The following is a 24,545-nucleotide window of genomic DNA, read 5'->3' as shown; positions in this document are numbered from 1 at the left end:
AGAAAATTCAACTTGAGCTCTAAAGAAAATAGTAACTCCCAACCCGATCTATAGGCACACTTTTACTTCTTGTTTTTTCTCGCAAATTAATTCTTGGATCTAAAGAGGACTTAAGCTAATTTCACCACAATAGTTTTTTTCTTGTAAATTACTTAATTTGTTAAGTATGGATTTATATGATTGTAGTATGTTTGGTTAAATTTGCTTTCTGTACAAGTTTTACTTGATATTATATTGAAATCAATAAAATACTTAAATAAATATAAGCAGTGAGCAAGGAAGAGACTGCATCTCTAAAGGGGAGAAACAAATGGAGCAAAACTTTCCAGTGCAATCACCGGCCTATCAGCAAACTAGATTTGTACAGAAAACAACAATACAGGACAATAAGCCACAATAGAAGGAGGGTAGTGTCTGTCCTCTGAATTCCTTTTTTTATTCTTATAAAGCTCTGATCACAAATAGTGAATTATTAAGCTTACATAATTTGGTTATAAAGAGCATTTTCGATATGATGTCCAAATTCAAGTTTGGACATTTTGTGGAACACACACAAAAATCCAGTAGCAAAAATGACCATTTTCAAAACAGAAAAACGTCTTTTTGTTTCAAAAATGGTCATTTCTCAGATATGCTTTTCGTCACCTACTGTACTCTTCCTTCCATATTCCTTTTTCTACTGCAAATTTTATTGCAACTTTACCTCCCTCCCCCTACTTCCCTCCTGGATTATGTTAGTCAAGTCATGTCTCCCACCCCTTTATGTATTAGATTATACTTTTATTCTTTTATTGTATTAACCTAATGTAAACCGTCTAGATCAGTGGTTCCCAACCCTGTCCTGGAGGACCACCAGGCCAATTGGGTTTTCAGGCTAGCCCTAATGAATATGCACGGAGCAGATTTGCATGCCTGTCACTTCCACACTGAAAACAACTGAAGCTTGTCTAAACTTTGAATGGGTTCAGCAAGAGATGACCTCCTGGACAGTATGGCGCATTCTACATGGTGGAAAAGTGGGGAAGGAACAGAGCACGTCAACCAGAGATAATGAAACATTTGTTCAAACAGATAACACATTAAAACCATGAACATGCTATATCATCATAAGGCAGTATATGAAAGCCAATCTAGTTTGCAGATGGGAACCCGACACTGTGTACTTAGTCACGTAGTTTTTCAGCGAAACACTACATCTTTCCAGAAACACTATATATTTTCCCGCAAGAGGGGACTGCCTACCATTCATCGGATTATCATCTGTACCCCTGAGGAAGGCTTCCCAGCAACGCTAAAACATGGACTGTCAGGTCTCCATCTGCAAGATAGATTGGATTTCATATACTGCCTTATGATGATATAACATGTTTTTAATGCGTTATCTGTTTGAACAAATATTTCATTATCTCTGGTTGATGTGCTCGGTTCCTTCCCCACTTTTTCTTCATTGCATATTTGCCGTGGGGTTTGTTTTTCTTGCTTTTTGGAGCATTCTACGTGATGTCCAGAAAATAAGGGGACCCCTTACAAGAGGGTTAAGTTGCCTACTCAAGGAATGTCAGGACTAAGCAGATAACCTTCAAAAAGAGAGAGGATGATGAAGTTTGCTAACTGTAACAGGGCCTTTAATGCTTATACAAGGGAAGCAGGGCAGGGTTCGGAGTCACAGAATATAATCATGTCATATTTATGATTGTATTTTGAAAACCACTTAAGTTTAAGTGGGTGAGAAATTTTTTAAATAAATAAGTGGGTGAGAAATTTAAGAAATTTTTTAAATAAATAAAATAATCTTCAGTTTCCCCAGAATGGAAAACACTTCTTCAAATATCCAAAATTCTTCAGTTCTAATCCCATGTCAGAACTCAGTACCACAATATTGCTGGAGGAGGGTGGTTTTAACAAAACGTTCTTTGCCAAATCAGCTCTGATGCCTTGGACGCACAAAAAATAGCAAGCAATTCACAATCTGGCCATTGAGATTGGAGGATTCAGCAAAAGAATCCTCAGGATTAGCAGAAAGCTCTTTCACCACTCTGTATAATTGCTGCTGCTGTTATCCAAAGGGAATGAAAGTTCTTTTCAGCTTTAACCATGAGAGTAAAATAATCTCTCACGCATTCTTTTCAGATCAGGTTTAGAACCTTCAGAATCTGTCTTGAGAGTTTTGGGTTTGAGTGCCTTCTGCTTGTTCTCCTCCCCCCACCCTCCAATGGAGTTGTAATACACTTCTCCCTCCGTATTCGCAGTTTCAGCAATCGTGGTTTCGATTATTTACGTTTTTTAGCTTGCTGGCTCCTCCCTCCAAATTACATCAGCTTGCATAGAGAAATCGCTGATTCTAAGAGTTTACAGAGAAAATCGCCGATTCCCAGCACTTTCTTCACCGTGTTTTACCTCTCCTTCAGGAACAGGCCAGGTCTCCCACCATGTTATTCATGGTTTCACCATATTCATGATGTTTTTAATAGAAAACAGCGAATAACATATGAAAAAGTTATTTGCGGTTTTTCTGTATTTGCAGTTCTGTTAATCCCCTATCACAGCGAATATGGAGGGAGAAGTGTAATTTACAAAGGGAATATTCACCACTGCTGCCACCTCAGGCGCAGATGACTTCCTGCCTGCTTCCTCATGCCAGCCCCAGCGTTTTCCTTTTTGACGTTCCCTGTTCTAAGTGCTCTTGTTTGTCAGTCCTGTGCAGTGTGCACATGCCATCTGGGCTAGGGTTACCATATTGCTCCAGAAAAAAGAGGACGGATTGAGACATCTGGGTTTTACTTCCATTGTTGGAAGTAAAACCTGGTCAATCTATCCTCCTTACTTCCATTGTACCAGGCAGTAAGCAAAGCAATCTTATTAAAGGAAAAGAACACATTTTTACATTTTATTTTTTGTCACTGGTAATTTTCTAGAAAAATGAAACGGTATTAGATCCAAGCCAGTAGTCCTCCACCACCCCCTCTTCCAACACACACTTTTCATTCCTGCTACAATGGGAAAAAGAAGAAAGTTCAAAAAGGTTCCAGGTTAGTGTAAGCAGTAGAAATCAGCCCATCTTTGGCAACCTTTTACCCTTTCTGTATGTCTCTTCCTTCCCCTCTTAGGTATCTTTGTCCTTGGATTTACTTACTTACCTTTCCAAAACAAAGCTAAAGAGAGTTATAAATTCAGATACATTTGTTAAGTCCCTTCCTCAGAGAGCTTACAAATTAAAGATTAGAGTTAATGCTAGTTAAGGCAGAGGCATACTTTATTATTTACCACAGATTCCATTTTATTCAGTGGGGCCTATTTAGTAATTATATGCTTTAACAGTGTTAGCTAAGGTTGCCTGTTGGATGCAGATTTGCTTGACAGGATTGATCCAGTTCTGGGTTTACCCCATTGCATGCAGGGATTTGTAGTTTTGCTTCCCATAGGGAGTGCAGTGGAGAAATCAGAACTAGATAGGACTGGATCAACCCTATTAAACAAATCTAGATCCAGTTGGCAACCCTAGTGTTAATAACTCCTGCCCTGTTTGTATCTGAACTAATGGAAGGTGATGGAATTAGCCCAAATTCAGAAGGAGAGTCTCTGGAAGAAGCAGGATTTGAAACAACTTCACCAGTTTTCAGCCAAATACAGTACTTTAACTACTGCACTATTTCCTCCATGCCTCTTCTTTCCTCACTAGCCATGTTTGTCTCTGTTCTGTCTTCCCTCCTTCCTGTGCATCTCTTTACAGGTCTCTCCTGCTCCTAGTGTGTCTCTACTCGCTCAGGCTTTCCATCTGCCTGCAGAAAACCAAGCAGCTTGCAGCTAACTTCTTTAAGGAGGCACCAAGACAGGCTGGCTGTCTGCCTCTGAAAGTGCAAGGATTGAAAGGACCAAACATGTATATTATGCATCCTTACTGTGCATCTTCTCAGAGCTGCCTTGTTACAAGTTCCAGCAGGGAGATGTTTTGGCCAATCCTGGTTTAGAACTCACATCCCAAAGCAGAGTGGTGTTTGTAGTCTCTGACTCTACCCAATGGAATCAGTGCTGCAGGTCCAAGAATGCATCAGAATAGAGTTATTCAAATTCTGGACCGGCCTACAATCTCCCTCTCAGAACTGGGTAACTTGGCAGCTCCGTCTTCGGATTTGCAACCCAGTTTCACACAAACAAGCTCTTCCATGAACATAAGAACATAAGAAAAGCCTTCACCAGATCAGACCGAGGTCCATCCAGTCCGGTGATCCACACACGTGGCGGCCCCTTTAGGTACTGCCGAATGGAGACCCAGATATACCGTAGCCCTCAATATGATTTGCAAGAAGGTGTGCATCCAACTTGCGCTTGAATCCCAGAACAGTAATCTCTGTCACAACATCCTCCGGGAGAGCATTCCAAATTCCCACCACGCGCTGTGTGAAAAATTACTTCCTGATATCCGTCCTGAACCTGCTGCCACTCATTTTCAGTCTATGACCTCTTGTCCGTGTCACATCCGAAAAAGTTAATAATGCTGCTTCTTGGTCTATTTTATCAAATCCTTTGCTGTAAGTACTTAATACGTATTTTATTGTGTGGAAGCCACATCTCTGCGCTAAAATGTTACTATCATATCTTCAACTATGCAGCAGTAAGACTCATATACGGACTATGGAAATCAGACTTTACTATCGCATTTTCAAAATGCAGCGGAAAGACTCATATAAGGACTATGGAAATCAGAACCTACAGCCCTACTAAATAAAAACTACATTGGCTGCCCATAATCACAAGGATCAAGTTTAAATTAGGCATCATTGCCTTTAAGATCCTGACAGGCAATGCCCCAACTATCTGATAGAGTTGGCCATCCTACTCCAGGGTGCCTCCAACAAATATTCCACCAGAAATCTTTTCCACTTAAAATTCCCAGCATGCAACAATATAAAGTACACCAGGCAAATTACTTTATCCATTCAATATCAATTAGCAAAATGCTATCTCAGGTTTAGAAAACTTTTAAAAGCATTTCTGTATCAAGACAGGGAGCCAGCCCTGAAGTAACTGGCAATTGTAAAAGCCCATTTCTAAACTGTTTAATGCAACTCCTGGGACAACATGAAGAGCCTACTTGTACTTGTAGCTATGTATTTATGACTACAACCTGATTGTATTAATAGTTGTACTGATCTACCTGTACCAGCAACTATATTGATCATCTGTGTCAAACTGTCCTTTGTAACTTCCTGGGTCACTGACCCAACCTCTTCTAGTGCAATCTGACCTTGAACTGAAAAGGTAAAGGCGGAATAGGAAACCTGATTAACATAACATAGCATAATATATAACATTTAAAGGGCTTTGCAGAATTTTTGCAGTCAGCATGCAGCAAACCATGCATTGTTTTTTGTGTGTCATGGGGCATGGCATAGGTCATAGGTTTCCAATCTTTTTTGAATCAGAGCCCACTTTTTTAGGGAATGATTCGATAGCGCCCCCCTTTGGGTAAACTATATTGTACATAGTTCCCTTCAGTGTCTGCTTCCCTCTCTCTCCCCCTCCTCACTTCCCTTCAGCGTTTGTTACCCTTCCCTCCCACCTCCACTTCCCTTCAGTGCCACTCAACCTCTTCCCCTTATCGGGCCACCTTCCTCCCTTCCCCTCACCTTTGCGGGCGCTCTTTGTAGTTTTCTCTTTCTGAGATGTCCGGACACGGCAACGTTCTCACCAAGTCCCGCGCGACTACCCTAAAGCTTCTCATCTGATGCACTTCCTGTTTCCGCCTGGGCAGCTTGCATCAGAGGAGAAGCTTTGGGGCAGTGCTGCCATCAGTGGCCATTGGATTTGTCAATTGCTCAAGGGGGCGGCGGCTGGTCCTCAACCCCCTCAACATGACTTGGACACAAAATGCCCTCCTTAGACTTCTCAGTGCCCACCGGTGGGCGGTAGCACCCCAATTGGGAACCACTGGCATAGGTGGAGAGCGGGTATGGAAAGTATTTGGCAGTTAACATGTTGTACTTACTATGCGGTAACTGCCTAACATGGAGTTAACATGGGACCACTTACTAGCTTCTAAAATAGGAGGCATTAATCCCTGGATTCTATATATGGCAACTAAATTGCGCACACAACGTAATTGTTTAATGAGCCAATCAGTGCCAATAATTGGCCACTAACAAGCAATTATTAGCACTAATTGACATTAATGAGTATTTATGTGCACAGTGTTAAGTTTGAGCTTAAGAGTTTATTTTAAACATTGAAGTTTGCTGAAATTCACCACGCAAAGCTGTGCATGTACCGTATTTCCCCATAAATAGGCCGCCCCCATGTATAGTCCGCAGGAAATGCCAATGTAGGTTTTAAAACTCTTAGATAAGCTGCTCCATGTTACTAGCCGCAATTTATCTAATCTAATCTAATCTAATCCTTAGGTTTGTATACCGCATCATCTCCACGTTCGTAGAGCTCGACGCGGTTTACAGTAGGAGAAATAGGAAGGAACTACAACAGAGGGTTAGAGGTAGAAGTGTGAAGAAAATTTAGAGGACTTGGGATGCCAAGATATAAGAGTTTCCTTGATTCCTAAGTTGGAGGGAGACTTACATTTTTTGAGAAAAGCCAGGTTTTCAGATGTTTGCTGAAAACTTGGAGAGAGCTCAAGTTCCGAAGAGGGGAGGCAAGGTTTTTCCAGAGCTCAGTGATTTTGAAGTGGAGGGAGGTCCCTAGCTTTCCTGTGTGGGAAATGCCTTTTAGCGAGGGGAAGGATAGTTTTAATTTGTGGGAGGATCTGGTGGTATTAGGGTTTGAGGAATTCCAAGAAAGAGGGATAAAGGGAGGGAGGATACCATATAGGATTTTGAAAGCTAAACAGGCGCATTTATAGTGGACCCTGGCGATTATCGGAAGCCAGTGGAGCTTGGCCAGGAGTGGGGAGACATGGTCAAATTTACATAGCTTATGTAAGAGTTTTAAAACCTACATCGACCTATACAATGGGGTGGCCTATACATCATTCCCTCCCTTAAATACCTCCTGGATGGCCACGCCTGCCTCCTCCAAACACGCTGTGCAGGGCAGGAGCGACGTTTGCAATCTCAAGCCTCGCCCCACGCCCTTCCTGATTGGCTGCTGTCAGTTCTCGCGACATATAAAAATAACCATCTAAATATAGCCATATAAATATAACAAAAAGTGATGATGGCATTTACCGGCAAGGGAGGTATTTAAGGGAGGGGGGATGATGTATTGCAAAATCTATGTATAGGCCATGGCCTATATATGGGAAAATACGGTAATATTTATTTACAACATATGCGATGATTGGGTGATGAGGTCAAATCCAGGGCACAGTCTCCAAGTGGCCTCCAGGTCTCTCAGCATAAAATATTTTTGCATGGATATATATCTTATGAGAATTTTTTTTTAAACATACAAAATGAGTGTGTAAGGGAGTTCAGTATTTTTTGCTAATTAACACAATTGATACAGTAGTTCCCTTCACCAGTGTGCTACTTCAGGTTCATCCCCGTTTGTGTGTTTGATTTGGTCCTTAGAGAAAGGCATTCTTTCAGACTCTTCCCTGCCTTCTGAGACCTATCAAATTTTTCTTTTCTTGCTAGTGTGTGTTGCAGCATACTGTGAATTAGGGACAGCCATTAGAAAGCTTTTGGATTGTTAGAGAAAATTCTTGCTTTTATTTTATTTGTGCAAGTATCTTTCTCTCTCTCTTGTAATCAGTAGTTATACTGCAGTTGTAATACAAATGTTGGCCTTATAGGATTTTGCTTGCTTGTGTATTTTTCATATATTTTCTTTTCTTTGTATGCATGTGGTATGTTTGTGCTTGCTTGTGTATGTTTGTCTGGATGAGAACAGGGAGGTACACGTTTTCAGTTCCTTTTTAAAAAATTAGAAAATAAAACCTATGGGCACTTGTGGAATTCAGCTGTGAAGTCCCTCTGAAATCCTTTTTTTTTTGTATAATGAAAATATTGCCGCAAATATTTATTAATTCAATGTTCTATACCATTCTCCCAGCGGAGCTCAGAATGGTTTACATGAATTTATTCAGGTACTCAAGCATTTTTCCATCTGTCCTGGGGAGGCTCACAATATATCTTCTTCAGTTAAATTACATTTAGTCTGTGCTTATAACAGTAGTCTTATGAGAGACTTAATAAAACCATTCTACTTATTGTCAGTTACTGTCAGGACTTTCCTGCAGCTCAGATACAGTATTGCATTCCAGGACATCTCTGCTAAAGTCTCTGGACTAGAGGTCTGCACGGGAACGGGGATCGCAGGAATCCCGTGGGTCCCGCGGGAATCCCCCCTAACCCACGGGACTCCCATGGGGACCCTTCTCTAGCCAACGGGACTCCCACGGGGATGGAAGGCTTTGGAAGCAGGGTTCGTTCATATAATATAATGGACATGTCAGCCTTAGTAAAAGAAGAGGTTTATGAGTTAATTACCTGAACAGAAAACAAAAAAAGGGTTCCACCAAAGAGATTCCACAAGGAAAACAGCAGCGCAAACACAAAAGAAACTGGAATTGATGATCCTGTCAGAAGTAATTGCTGCTTTTTATGGGGAAGGGTAGGGATGGAGGTAATTCCTTGTGGGGATGAGTGGGGACGGAGAGGATCCTGACGGGCACGGGCGGGGATGGGTGGGATTTCTGTCCCCGTGCAACTCTCTACTCTGGACTCACAGCTCTATGTGATAGGAGATTCGGGACAGAGTTTCCTGTCTGTCTGGGGCTCATGTGGCTGGGTTACAACACCATATGTATGTGGTATGTTTATGCTTGCTTGTGTAGTTTTCATATATTTTCTTTTCTTTTTAAGTATGTATGTGGTATATTTATGCTTCTGGAAATAAAAGAGGCTATTTTCAGAGAGAAAAGGGTATTGGGTGATTCCTGGGCCCAGACTTGGGACAGATGTGTGTGGGATGCGTGTTAGGCATGTCTGGCAAGTGTGAATAATATTTTGGGCACTGTGAGAGGTTTAATGGTTGCAATGGGATAAGGAGTCCTGGGTGTGGCCCCTGTGGCCCTTTCACTACATTCAATGGCTGAGAGAGCAGGATAACAACAGTAAGAGGCTGTTTGTGATGGCTCCTGATGAGAGCTGGATGAGAAGTAATAAGGGTGAGGTAGGCTTCTCACTACTTTTCTAGGGTCATGAACACTCTTGCCACATTTCTTTTGCCAAGAAATTGTTTTATAGTCTTGTTGATATGCATCTCACCAGCCTCTTTCCCCCCCCCAGATCCCCTGAATTCCTGACGGCTGATGTTTGTGTTATTACCCTGAGGCTCATAGGAAACATATTTTCTTTCTGGAGAGTCAGAGCAGGGACTGGTCATTTTTGTTGGACCGCCACCTAGACATTTTTTTGCCATGACATAAGCGCTCCAAGAATCAAGTGTTGTTAGATTGCACAATATGCAGAAAGCAATTCACTTGAAACTGGCCCCCTCAAAACGTAACAGCAGCATGTGCATATGCATGTGTCTGGGACTGTTCACATTTATTTATTTATTTATTTAATTCTATCCCGTTCTCCCCAAAGAGCTTAGATCAGGCTACAGGTTAACATATATACTGTAATATACAGTTAACAGTTTACAATTTGTCATAGTTACAGTTCAGGGTATTTTCAGTACTCAATACTTGATATATAAAAATATAGAACATGGAAACATAATGGCAGATAAAAGCCAAATGGCCCATCTAGTCTGCCTATCCGCAGTAACCATTATCTCTTTCTCTCTCCGAGAGATCGCACGTGCCTAGTCCAGGCCCTTTTGAATTCAGACACAGTCTCTGTCTCCACTACCTCTTCTGGGAGATTGTTCCATGCATCTACCACCCTTTCTGTAAAAAAGAATTTCCCTAGATTACTCCGGAGCCTATCACCTCTTAACTTCATCCTATACCCTCTCATTGCAGAGTTTCCTTTCAAATGAAAAAGACTCGACTCATGCGCATTTACATTACATAGGTATTTAAACGTCTCTATCATATCTCCGCTCTCCCACCTTTCCTCCAAAGTATACAGATTGAGATCTTTAAGTCTGTCCCCATACGTCTTATGATGAAGACCACACACCATTTTAGTAGCCTTCCTCTGGACAGACTCCATCCTTTTTATATCTTTTTCAAGGTGCGGCCTCCAGAATTGTACACAATATTCTAAATGAGGTCTCACCAAAATCTTATACAGGGGCATCAATACCTCCTTTTTCCTACTAGCCATACCTCTCCCTATACAACCTAGCATCCTTCTAGCTTTCGCTGTCACCTTTTCAACCTGTTTGGCCACCTTAAGATCATTACATACAATCACACCCGAGTCCCGCTTTTCTGTCATGCACATAAGTTCTTCACCCCCTAAACTGTACCGTTGCCTCAGGTTTTTGCAGCCCAAATGCAAGACCTTGCATTTCTTAGCATTAAATTTTAGCTTCCATACTAGGGATCTAATATCAGTATACATAATATACAGTTTACAGGTTAAATTTGCCATAATTATGGTGCAAGATTTATCAATACAAGCATATTTCCTAATGCAACATATACCGAGGATCTAGTACTAATATACATTTCATTGTAATCCATCGGCTGTAGGCAGGGTAGTTAGGTAAAGAGGTATGTTGAGGAGACCTTCAAGGGACCTGATCTGATTCCAATGGCTTGGTATGAAGTGGGAGTAGGAATATTGTTTGGTGGTTTGCAGTTGAAGGGCACGACCAGGGGGCGTTTTGAGGCATATTTCATCCTGGGAGTGGAGGGACCAGTTTGGCATATATGCCATGGCCTGGTGCCCTGTCGTGCAAGGATTTGAATGCTAGCATCAGGTCTTTGAAGACACGTTTGGCTATAGTTGTTGTTTATGAGGATATGACCTAAACCAGTGTTTCTCAACACGCGGTATGTGTACCTATGGGGGTACAAGGGCCGCTTGTTAGGGGTACATGGCCTGGTCACCAGGGATCCCTCCCTGCCCACTCTCTGCTAAAGCCACTGCTGGGAATATCTCTCTGCCTGCTCGCCCGCTGCACCCCTCCCCCCCAAAGCTGACCTTGTTACTTCGTTGGAGCCGGATTGGCTCCCTCCTCCCCCAGTAGCACTCCATGCAGGGATGCAGGCAGCAACTAACACACTGCGTAGCTATCCTGGAACCTTCTATCTGACGTCAGAATTGACGTCAGAGGGAAGGCTTGTGGGCCAGCCATATGCAGCGATTCCCTGCACGGAGTTGCTGCTGGGGGAAGATGGAGTGAGTCTGGCTCCAACAAAGTAACAGGGTCGGCGTCGGGGGAGAGGGGTGTGTGGGCTGGACTTTTCCTGCTCCTCCTCTTCCTCGCTGGTGTCCACGCTCTTGCTTTTGTCCCAGCTCCTGCCTTCCGCTGCTGTAGCAGCCGGGAGCCTGCCCGAGCCCCGGCCCCGTGCACCAGAGTCCGATAGGATCTGTTCATATTTGTGCTGTGGTCGGGATCCAAGTGTACACTTCGAAATAGTGATCACCTCCTCCTTTCCCCCCTTCATTCTCCTCCCACTAAAGTTGCTTTTACTTTTTTTAAGTTTAGTGTATGGTGATTTTAATTGTATAATCAGTAGTATATAGTCACTAACTTGGGACATAGGAGGGAGAGAATAGAAAGTGAGAATTAATAGACATGAGTGTGTGAGTGAGAGATGGTGCACACGGGGAAAGGAAGAAAGGAAAATTAGGCATAGAGAGATAGGAGTGAGGTAGAGATGCATGGGGAATAGAAGGATGAGAGGGAGAAATGTTGGATAGCTATTTCCTTTTTGAATTTCAACAAGATGACTTACAAATAGAAAAAGAAAATTTATTATATATTTTTCCCACTGTCATTATTGACCATATATTGTGCATGGGATAAAATTATTATTCAAATATAATTATCCTATATCTGGCAACTCTACAGCAAAACAATGTTCGATGGTTTAGTTTGAGAGAAGACTTCCCTGCCAGCTTTCTGCTATTAAAGAGAGACAGGATAACTCAGAGTTATTGTCCTAGGAACTCCTCCTTCCTTGCAAAAAGCCCAGTGTCATCAATCACCAATTCCTTGGTTTTGTGTCACATTCTGGAAAATGACCTTGACAAGATGGTTACATTCCAGCAAGCATCTCCTTGTTGATGGAGGTTTCTTTTTTTCTAAGTGAGGGCATTTCCTTGCCAAAAATAGAAAATCCCGCACTGTTCCTTGTGACCCTGGGCAAGTCACTTAATCCCCATTGCCCCAGGTACGTTAGATGGAGTGGGAGCCCACCGGGACAGTTAGGGAAAAATGCTTGAGTACCTGAATAATTTGTAATCCGCATAGAATTGTAGAATATGCGGAATATAAATTATTAAAAGAAAAAAAAGAAAAGACAGTGGCGGTGAAACCAACACATGCTCATAAGAATTTTATTAACAGACCCAACATGGGCCATGTTTTGGTCAATAGGCCTGTCTCAGGGGGTCTAACCAAAGTCTGAAAAAATATTGGTATAATAAAATACCAGAGAATGATGTTAAATAGTGTGGTACTACTTAGTCGAATGAATCTTGTGCCTTGCTAACATGAAAGATCACCCAGTAGCACAACTTAGTTTAATCACTGATACAGAAACTAATATTCCCTTAAATCGGGTCTTTCCAAACCTGCCCTGGGGATCCCACAGTTAACTGAGTTTTCACAATGAATATGCATGAAATCCATTTATATCCTCTGAAGGTTCAGGATATGCAAATAGATCCTAGGGCAGGTTTGGGAAGTCCTGTCCTAGATGAGGATCTCAACACATTTTACAAAGTCACAGAACAATTCTTCTCAGTCTTCTCCTGGAGACACACCTAATTCATTTGTTTTTTAGGATTATCTGCTTGTAACTGTGCAATATTAATGAATGTACATGAAATACATTTGTGTATAATGGACATCCATAGCATGTAGACTATTTCATGCATATTCATTGCTAGGTGTGCCTACAGGTTGAGAAAGCACTATCATAGGACATCAAAAATTCATGTGTGTCGGGGTACATAACTGGGTATATCACATGACAAATTCTGAACATACAGAGCAAAACAATAAGGCCATTGTTAACATTACATAATTACAAGCTGATAAATGAGGTACAAAAAGACAAAGAGCCTGATTCTATAAACAGCACCTTTATAGGTATCGTTAGGCACTGGTATATTCGGCCTGGTTTAACCTGGCCTAATTTTACCAGTGTCTATCTCACTTGCCTAGCAACACCTATGTTTACCACGCCTATTCTCCACTCCTAACCACCCCTACTTGTCAGGTAAGCACTGCACACTTATCTGCACATAACTCTAATTATCAATTTAAAAAACAATTACAATCAGTTTTTATGGTGTGGTCATTACCACGATCCACAAAAAAGGTTAATCTACTGGAGACAACAAACCATTAATTCTAATGGTAATACATTAATTATTAAATGAAGGAAAAGATCTCAGAGTTGCCACTCCCAGGATAATATTGTTATTGTCCAAAAGGGAATTGTGGCATGTGGTTTCTTTCATTGATCAAAAAAACCTTCATTTTTGATTCTTATGTTATGTTAAATATTCAAATTTTAAAAAAATTGTTGTAGATACTACCACTCTAAACTAGTTATCTCATTATATTTGAGGAGTACTTATCTAGTATTATTTTTTATATTTTTTCGATCTTTTTTTACTGTGCAAAAAAAGCCTAAAGTGCAAACATTTCTTAAAGTGGCTAGTGCAAATCCAGCTTATCAATTTAAATAGGCTGTGCAAAATAGCAAAGATAAAGATTTAAATAGGCTGTGCAAAATAGCAAAGATGGAACATCATGAACAGGCCTTAAACTGGCACTTATCTTTTAAACATGATGCAGTAAATGACGGCAGATTCATCTAGCCGTAAGAGACCCGTGTATCCAACCAACGGGGACCCGTTTCGCCGCACTCATGCGGCTTCCTCAGGGTAATACAAGGCAAACGGGTGATACCATATAGCAATCCGGGCTGTGGATCTTGTCGACAGTGGTTAATCTGTTCTCTTGTTTTGTACTAATGTGGTCATTACCACGCCATTTAACCAATTAGAAAAAAATAAGTTACGTATGGATTTAGGTTAGGTGTCACTAGGCATCCGCAATTACAGCCCACAATGTCTTAGCCAAAGTCAGAAGCTCTAATATACAGTAACTGGGATTAGAACCCAGGAGATTTCCTGACATTTGGCTCCTTGGATCAATATTTTATCTCAGACAAATGTGCAAGAGGGACTATCACTGACAAGCTGCAACACAGCCTTACCAAGAAAACTCACAGGGATTCTAATACAGTTAAGCAGTGCAGTTATAGAACAGGCATTATACCCAGAGACGGTGTTCATGGAGAGACCTCCTAGGATGGGACCCATTATTCTCTGAAGCTATAGAATAGGGCATATTATTCTCTGAGAGACCTTTTAGGATTTGGGATACTATTTCATGAGAATGCTCTTTGATGGTGGACATTATGCCTTGAGATTTAGGATGGGATATACTGGGAGACCTTCAAGGATAGAGGACATTATACCTGAGACCTCAAGGAAGGTGGGAATTATAACCTGAGACTGTAAAAGTGAGATGCATTATTCTCTGAGAGACCTCTAAGGATGGTGGACATTATGCCCCAAGTCTGTATAGTGAGATATATTATTCCCTCAGAGACATTCAAGGATGGTAGACATTATACCCCCAGTCTGTAGAGTGGATTAGCAGTCTGAATATAGCCACTAACCTGAATTTAAGAAAGCTTGGGACATGTACATAGGATCTCTAAGGGAGTGAAAGGGAGATTAGATGGCATGGATGGCCAGACTGGATAGGCCATATAAAGGGAAAGGAATTGGGACTTGTAAACCGCCTTTTTGTAGTTTTACAACCACATACAGTCTTTAACTGCCTTAATTTTTTATGTTTTTCTATGTAACCACCTAATTCTATAAACCTGTGTACTCAATTTTGCGCTTAGTGTGCAAAGTTGCTCATGCAGGTTATAGACTAGGGTCAATTATGTGCATAACTATACTATATAGGTCTTATATTCTGCAATTTTTCAACAAGGCTAACAAAAGACTTTGAGAATTGTAAAAGAGGCATCAACCAATTATTGGCTATATTTAGTCTTAATTGGTGCTAATTGGAAATAATTATCAGTTATTCACATAACAACCCTTAGTTGGGATTCTACAAATTATGCATGCAAATTCCGTAGTGTGCAACTACAAGAGGGTGTGTGGATGTGAGAAGGCAAGGGGGAGTCAGGGGCATGCCTAACACATGTGTGGGTTATAGAATAGAATTGGTTCACATTTAACTGTTAGACACGAGCATTTACACCAGCCTTTGAGCTTGCTTAAGTGCTCACGGAAAGCAGACTTACACTAGTATTCAGGTAATTCTGTGTCAACTGGTCCACTTGACATCTTCCACAGATACAAAAAAAGACCTAAATAAAGGGGCCCCTAACTCTGGACCTAGTTGAGATCATGCTCCAAAACTTTGGATATATTCATCAGATGTCCCTATGTATTCCCTGAAAAAATTTCAGCAATTTCTGAGATGGTTGAGTGAGGAGTTCTGGGCCACTTGTCATGGAATGACCCATATTCTATAATGGCAATTACGTGCATAATTGCCTTTCTAAAATTTGTGCTTAGCATGGATCATCCCAGCATCTAATGTTAGACAACTTTTTGAGAATTACTCCCTTTAACCAGATAACAGTTCCGTTCATGCACCACCACAGCACTGGCAGATAGTGCTGGGATAGCCAATAATGATTTTTAGTGGCACTGTCTAGATTAGTGTTCTTCAATGCAAGGCTGGGGGCTACTGGCAGATTCAATCATCATTCCGTTTTTTCTTCACCACTCTCTTTTTCTCTTACCAAGCTGGTGACAGAAAGCAGGAAGTGGATGGGGGAAAGGACTGGATGCTTGAAGGACAAGTAATTTCTTAATAGAAGAAGAGGATGTCATTGTCACTTGTTAGTAAGCAGTGTCACGGCCTCACATGGAAAGATAATTTGCGGCTCTCTGTCAGCTCATCTGGATTCAAAGTAGACTCAACTTAAAAATTAGTTAAGATCACTGGTTTAGATCAGTGTTTTCCAAGTTGGTTCTGGAGGATTCCCTTGCCAGACAGGTTTTCAGGATATCTACAATCACAGGCAGCAGAACGCTTTTTCCTTTGGTGGGGTCCAAAGGCTCTGTCCTAGCCCCAGAAGGATCCTGTGGCACAACCTCTCTCCAGCTCCCAAATCCCCCCCTTGCTTTCCACAGTTGCTGTAATTTTAAATATTTTGGCAGCTGCCACACAACATCAACGAGCAGGCCTGCCTTGGAAGTCTTCATTTTGTAGCAATGCTGTGCAGTGGTTGCCAGAAGATTTAAAATTACAGCGGCTGGGAGGAGGTGAGAGGAGAAGTAGAGCCACAATTAAATCTGACCACCAAGTAGAGCCATAAGTAACTGTGACCACCAATTTTTGGGGAGGCCATGGCCCCTGTGGCCTTCCCTTGTTCTGATGTCCTTAGTCTGTTATTGAGAAAGACATGGGGGAAGTCACTGCTTGCCCTGGATCAGTAGCATGGAATGTTGCTACTCCTTGGGTTTTGGCCAGGTACTAGGGACCTGGATTGGCCACCATGAGAACGGGCTACTGGGCTTGATGGACCATTGGTCTGACCCAGTAAGGCTATTCATATATTCTTAATCTCATGCATATTCATTGTGGATACCCTGAAAACCTGACTGGCAAAGGGATACTCCAGGATCAACTTGGGAAACTCTGGTCTAGATAGTGCTTCTGAAAATCAATGAAACTTGGCTCTCCAAATAGGTGGAACTTGGCCTTTGACAGTTCCACCTATTTGGATAGCAAGGGTTGCCATGCAGATAAATTCTTCTCACTATTGACCTGTTTCACTCTAACACAGGGGTTTTCAACCCAGTCCTTGGGACACAACAAACCAGTCCAGTTTTCATGATATTCACAATGAATATGCATGAAATATATTTGCATGCACTGCCTCCATTGTATGCAGATCTCTGTCATGCATATTCATTGTAAGTGTCTTGAAAATCCTACTGGCTTGATGTGACCCAAGAACTGTTGGGAGCCCCTGTTATAACACCCTTAAAATATTTATTAACCTATGCATGTAAAAGCCTCTTTTACATGATATCTGCTATTTTTCCTGCTAAGGACTGTTGTACTCATCTTTTTAAAACCTCGATAATTAGACTTTCATTCACGGTATGCATGCCATCTCTTTTGAACATAGCTGAAAATAGAACAGTGAGTGAGGTCATGAAATCTGAAGATGACACCAAATAATCCAAAGTTGTTAAATCATATGTTGATTGTGAGAAATTGAAGAAGGACCTTGTAAGACTGGGAGGCATGACATACCTAGCATATGTGACATCTGGGGCCCATCATTTTTTAACATCCCTCTCCTTTATATGAAAACATGATTTTTAGTAATAATCCACATGATATTAAAATTAGTCCAATAAAAGGATTACCTTATTTTCATTTTCTATTTATACACGTTTATCAATACAGCTACAATTCTACTTTATCTTAAAGCAAAAAAAGAAATAGAAAATTTTGTTCTACCTTTGTTTTCTCTAGTTTATGCTTTCCTCATCACTCTCTTCCTTCCATCCACTGTCTGCCTCTCTTTGCCCCATCCATATAGCATCGTATCTCCTTCTATGCCCCTTCCAGAAACTGTCTGCTTCCCCCTTCCATCTCTCTCTTCACCCTCATTGGTTTGGCATCCATATTCTTCCCTTCCCTCCCCTCCCCAATGGTCTGGCATCTCTATCCTCTCCTTTCCTCTCTCTCTCCCTCTCCCCCCCCCGATCTGGCATTTCACTCTCTCCTCTCCCTTCCCTTCTTCTCTCCCTTCCCTTCTCCTCCCCCTCCCCTTCTCTCATCCTCCTTCTCAATTTATTTTCTGCATCTGTCTAGATTAAATTCTTTCTTATTATACAGCCCTCGATTTCCCTCTTTTACTGTGTGTACTTACAGCTTGCCACCTCTTTCCCTTACCCCCTCCAGCATCTCACTAACTTTATCCTTTTTCCCCATCCAAAATGTACCCTTTTTATTTATTCCTTCCTTCCAATCGTGTGCCCTCTTTCTCTACCCCTTCCATCCAGCATCTTCACCTCTCTCTGTCCTCTCCACTTCCATCCAGCATCTGCCCCCACTCTCTACTTCTAATCAGTGTCTGTTTTCCTTTCTCTCCTCCCAACTTCCTTCCTGTATCTTCTCCCCTCTTTCTCTCCCATCTCCACTTTCATCCAGCATCTGATCCCTTCTCTCTCCCATCCCCACTTCCATCCAGCATAGGCTCCCTCTCTCCCCTCCATACCAACATCCAATGTCTGCCCTTTCTCTCTCTCTCTATCCACCCCTCTTCCATCAGCATATGCCCCTTCTCTCTCCCTTCACCCCACTTCCATCAGCATCTCCTCCCTCCCTCTCTCCAACCAAATTCCATCTAGTATACTTCCTCCTTCTGTCTCCCTTTCTCTTTCTCCCTCTCCCTGCACCCCAATTCCATCAGCATCTGCCCCCTCTCTCTCCCTCCACCCCACTTTCCTCTCCTTCCACCACTCTTCCATACCAGTATCCTGCTCTCTTTTCTCTCCCTATATCTCAATGTCATCCAGTATCCTACCCCCTCACCTCTCCACCCCTGCTGTATGCTTCTTGAATCAGCAGCAGCGGCTGTAAACTTAAATGCAGCCATTGTGAGATCTTTTTGCACCTCCCTGTGGCTGCCGGCTCTGTTCCAGAGCAAGGAAGTAATATCAGAAGGGGGTGAACTGGCACAACAGGGAGGTGCAGGAAGGTCTCGTGATGGCTGAATTTTAAGTTTACTGCCACTGCTGCTGGTTCGGCAAAGCAGTAGAGTATGACAGGAGATCCAGGACCTGGTGTGTCAGCTATGCACCCTCTTAGAGCTTGCACCCAAGGTGGACCCCCTCCTTGGTACACCACTGTTGAGAGGCATCCAGATGGTAGATGAAATTTAATGTGGATTAGTGCAAAGTGAAACACATTGGGAAGAATAACGCAAATTACAAGTACACAATGCTAAGTTCCATGTTAGGAGTCACCAGCCAGGAAAAGAATCCAGGCATCATTGTGAACAATATATTGCAGTAATGACCAAAAAAGCAAAGAAAATGCTAGGAATTATTAGGAATATGAACATAAGAATAGCCTTACTGGGTCAGACCAATGGTTCATCAAGCCCAGTAGCCCATTCTCACGGTGGTCAATCCAGGTCACTAGTACCTGGCCAGAACCCAAGGAGTAGCAACATTCCATGCTACCGATCCAGGGCAAGCAGTGGTTTCCCCCATGTCTTTCTCAATAACAGACTATGGACTTTTCCTCCAGCAAATTGTCCAAACCTTTCTTAAAACCAGCTAGGCTTCAATCCTCAAATCAACATATCAGACTATATGGCTAAACTCCAAGATTACAATTGGCGGATATAAGATCATCTGGAAATATTGGATGAAGGCAGGCATACGTACTTTAGATGATGTTATTTCGAATGGAAAGTTGCTTGATTTTTCACAATTGCAACACAAATATGATCTTAATAAATTACAAAATTATAAATGGTTGCAATTGAAGCAAGCCATTCAGGCAGGGTTCCCTGAATGGAAAAATCTCAATAATAAGTACAGTTTGCCTTTCTTGTGTTTTCAGGTGGACTTCCTGGGGCACCAGGCTGCTCAGTGGTATAAATTAATATCTGGATTTATAAATAAAAAACCAAAAAATGGTCTTTGGGACATTTGGAACATTGAGATCAAGCATCAAATTACTACGTCTCAATGGCCACAAATTTGGTCTTGGAGGATGAGGTGCACAGTGTCTGCATCTATGAGACAGACTTGGTTTTTTCTATTACATAGAGCATTCTGGAACCCGGTGCATTTGCAAAAATTAGATAGCTCTAAGTCTAATAGATGTTGGCACTGTCATCTTGAAGCTGGAACATTGGATCATTTATTGTTTTTTTGCCCTTTAATATATAATTTTTGGAAATCTATTTGGAGTCAAATTAATAATTTACTTGAGAATCCGGTGGCACTTTCATATGATACAATATTATTTGGAACTTCAATGAGGAAAAAAAGTCAACTATCTAATAAAAACAATAAGTTTTTACTCATAATGACAGGAGTTGCTATTCAGCAAATTACAAGGAATTGGAAAAATTATGATAGATTAAGTTATAGTTTTTGGTGGAATTCATTGTGCCATATTTTAAAATGGAGAAAATAATAGCTGTTCAACGAGGAAGTTATAAAAAATTTATGGAGGTCTGGGAGCCATTAACAAATTATTGTAAGGATTAATTATAATTGAGTAATTAATAATTTATTTCTCTCCTTTTAATTATTAAAGTATAAGGGGGGGTGGGGTGGGAGGATTTTATATGTATAAAATTATATGATTATATTGGAAGAAGGATGGGAAGGCAAAGTGAATGTATGATTAATAAGTATTATTATAGTGTATATGATTGTATAATGAATTACTTGTTGAAAGTTTTAAAATGAATAAAGAAATTAAAAAAAAAAAAAAATACCCAGCTAGGCTATCCGTTCTTACCACAACCTCTGGCAATGCATTCCAGAGTTTAACTATTCTCTGACTGAAAAAAATATTTCCTCCTATTGGTTTTAAAAGTATTTCCCCATAACTTCATTGAATGGAACAGGGAATAACATTTTTTTAAAAAAATCATAATGTCTTTATATTGGTCTATGGTGCAACTGCACCTTGAGTACTGTGCAAATTTCTGACTGCTACATCACAATAAAGAAATAGTGAAATTAGAACAGGTACAGAGAAGGGCAACTAAAATAATAAGAGGGATGGAACAATTCTCATAGGAAGGCTAGAGCTTTTCAGTTTGGAGCACAGACAGTTGAGGGGAGACATGACTGAGGGGTATAAAATCTAGAATGGGTGGAATGGGTAAACATGAATCAATTTTTCACTTCTTCAAAAAGTACAAAGATGAGGAGGCATGTCATGAAGTTACTACACTGTACGTTAAGTATCATGGAATCTTGATATCTTTTGGGATCCTGCCAGGATTAGCCACTGCTGAAAAAAAGAATATTCAGCTTGATGGACCTTTGGTCTGACCCAGTATGGTGATTCTTACGTTTAATCTAATTTGAGCCCTCGTGTCCTTTATTTAACTGTAACATGTTATATTCTTTTACACCGTACACATCCATAGCATAATGTGTCTGCGGGATTCTAGGATATCATAGTGACAATTTATAGCACTCTGACATAAAGTTTATTTCTTTACTACATAAATTACTGCACTCACACCCTTTCTATGTTCCACACACACAAACACCTCTTACACTTCAGCACTTATTTCGTAAACACATCCTATCATCAGGAACATTGTGGATATGGGCCCCTGAGGACAGGTTTGTGTAGTGATAAAAACAGATTACTTTCACAGTCTCTAAGATTCGAGCCTCCTCTGTAGAAGATAGCTCATGCAAAGACAAAGCTTATAAGATATAACATTTATTATTATTATTATTATTATTATATCACTATTATAACCTATTATTATATCACTATTATAACCTATTAAGATACCAATATTTTCTCTAGAAAAGGACACACTATTGTTAACATCTTTCTAAGATAAAAGAGTCCCCATGGAGTGGATCACATTATTCATAAAATCTATCTAGGACTTAATACCGCATTCTCAGAAAATTCTCTTAGCATGGGACATAGTATTCACAAAATCTTTCTAGGATAGGGCAGACTGTTCCCAGTGTCTGCAGTATTTCCCAAAATTCTGTCTCTCAGATGGAATGCACAAGTCCCAGAGAGATACCCGAAAATTGGACACACTATCCCAAGTCCTCTAGGATGGAACACAGTATTATCCCAGGGCACTCACTCTATTGTCAGAGTTCTCTTGGATTGGGACACACTAGCCTGGGACCCCATATTACCAGAGTCCTCACACTAGTCCCCAAAGTCTTTTTAGGAGGGGCAAATTATTCCCAGAGAGTCTTCTAAGTGTGGTACACTATCCACAGAGTCTCTGTAGGATTGGGCCAGGCATTCCCAGAGAAGGCTGTGAAACTCTATTCCCTTTAATTTTTTTAGGATGGGACACAGTATTCCCAGACAGTTTTCATATGGCAGCATACAGTATTCTAGGTTTCCACAATGTGTTTGCATGTCATAAGAACATAAGAATTGCCTTACTGGGACAGACCAAAGTTCTATCAAGCCCTGTATTCTGTTTCCAACAGTGGCCAACCCAGGTCCCAAGCACCTAGCTAGATCCCAAGGAGAAAAATAGATTTTTTTGTTGCTGTTGTCCTGTTGCTTTTATACAATTGCATTCCCATTCTTGCAGTGCTCTGAAGCCTCCCAGTTTCTCTGCTAAGTCTGCACGGAGCAGTTGTGCTCTCCACTGCTTTTACTGCTGGCATAGATACCCTGAATACATCAGGTTTCAGGTACATGTACACAGATATTCAGGAATCCGGCTGCCGCCACTCAGCTGCTCACTACAACACCTTTATGTAAACAGAGCATCTCCCTGCACCTCTCCTTCCACTATTAACAAATCCAGTCCAAACCCAAGTTATTAGAAATGTAAAAATCTGACTTGCACCCTCTCACACACAGAATCCATTCCCCCATATGCAAATGCAAGCACTTATGTACAACTGTGAGCATGTGCACATACATGATAATATATCCACATGTAGACACAAGCACACATAAGAACAGGTGCACAGATATGCACTCATAAATACAAATGAACACAAATATATATAGATAGATATGAACATAACATAGATGCACCAATATGTGTTCAGCATAGTTACCAGAACACATGAACATGTGAGATCACATACATAAGCACAGAAATACATTTGTAAACATGAAGTCACATACACACATATACATAAGAACCTGTGTGGAAAGCTCTCTGCACACCTGAGTAGGTCCATACATGCGTGCAGACATTTTCAGTGCACAGCTTTGGTTCAGACTAAAAAGACCAGAAGTGCATGGTGTCCAGCTGTCTTCTGATGGCTCCACAAATCTCTCTCAGGAATCCAGGGGAGAGTAGAAAGCCTCATGCACTGCACTCTGCACAGCTCTCTTGAGTTTGAGTGAAAGAAGCATTTCAGCAGATTGTTCTCTCCCCCCACCCCTACCTATTGCAGGTTAGATTTCTTTTTGATGGTGGTGATTTTCTTTAGCTCACCCCTCCTTTATATCTTTGAAATGCAGAAACTGTCACTAGGGCATTCCTGATTGCTGAAGCAGTTGTACGCACTCACCTCCGAGCTTTTTGCTGGCACATTGTGTGCATGGATGCGATACACCTGCCCCGAGCCCCCTGAGCTCCGATCTCCACTGAACGCTCAGCGGCTCTGCCGTCCTCCTCGTCAGTCTCTCCTTTCTCTTTCTGCTGCCTCTCTAAAAAGGAGGAGGATGCTCTCTCCCTGACAGCAGAAGGGATGTCTTAAGGAGGGGGAGGGAGAGGGCAGGGAGAGGGAAGGGAAGGACAGAGAGGGAGAAAGAGGGGGCAGAGAGAGAAATAGAGAAGAGGGAAATATAGAGATAATAGGAGAGAGAGGGAGAAAGGAGTAGGGGAAAGTAAAAGTACTGGAAGCAGAGATTGAGAACGAAAAGAGGGGGGAAAAACCATCTGATTGAAACAAAATAGATTTCAGAGAAAGAGAGAGGCTCAGTTTGTCTGTTGAGGAGGATAGTAATAAAAGAGGGGTTCAGATTTTTTTGGTGAGGGTGGGGATGGGGAGGGAAAAGAGAGACTTACCCTGTCTGGTGAAAGGAAGGAAGGGATAAGGTGGGGAGAGACTTACCCTGTCTGGTGAAAGGAAGGAAGGGATAAGGTGGGGAGGACAAGGACGAAAAGAGGCCCAGACTATCTCAAGAGGAGAACAATGAGGTTTATTCTGTTTGGAGGAGGAAGCAGAGAGAGGTTCAACTTGTCTTATGGGGAGGAGAAAGTGTAATTACGTAGGTTACGTAGGTTCTCCGTGGACAGCAGGATAGTCAGCCACATATGGGCATCAAATGGCATAGAGATGCCTCTCGATCTCCCTGGGGGAGTCCTCTTGCCGCCACCACAGTCACAGCAGGGGTGACAGGAGGCACAACCACCATTCCCCTTATCTTAAGCATATGCAGATGTCAGGGACAGGCTTTGGGGAAGGGGTTAAGGAGAAGGAACAGGGGAAGATTCAGCTTATGTGTTTGTATGGGGGGGGGGGGGTAGAGCAAGGAAAAGCTCAGCCTATTTGGAGTTTGGGAAAGGGCATGGAGAGGACCACACTTTCTGGAGTCTGGGAGGGGGTATGATGAAGTCCAGCCTTTCTGGAGTGTAAAGGAGGCAGGGAGAGGGTCAGGCTGTTTAAGAA

At 41.6% G+C, this 24,545-nt stretch overlaps 1 protein-coding gene across 1 annotated transcript in view; it reads right to left on the bottom strand.

Moving 5' to 3' along the window:
* The window catches only part of LOC117363196 (neuropeptide Y receptor type 1-like), a 47,684-nt gene extending 23,622 nt beyond the window's left edge, over positions 1-24,062 (bottom strand). Inside the window, exon 1 of the mRNA XM_033950605.1 lies at positions 23,442-24,062. The gene's annotated coding sequence lies outside the window, so the exon portion shown is untranslated. The remainder of the gene's footprint in view (positions 1-23,441) is intronic.
* Positions 24,063-24,545: the final 483 nt, after the last annotated feature.

The sequence above is a fragment of the Geotrypetes seraphini genome, chromosome 6 (genome assembly GCF_902459505.1).
Source record: "Geotrypetes seraphini chromosome 6, aGeoSer1.1, whole genome shotgun sequence".
NCBI classification, from domain to species: domain Eukaryota; kingdom Metazoa; phylum Chordata; class Amphibia; order Gymnophiona; family Dermophiidae; genus Geotrypetes; species Geotrypetes seraphini.
The sequence above is the reverse complement of the archived record's forward strand: the minus strand, read 5'-3'. Positions and strand labels throughout refer to the sequence as shown.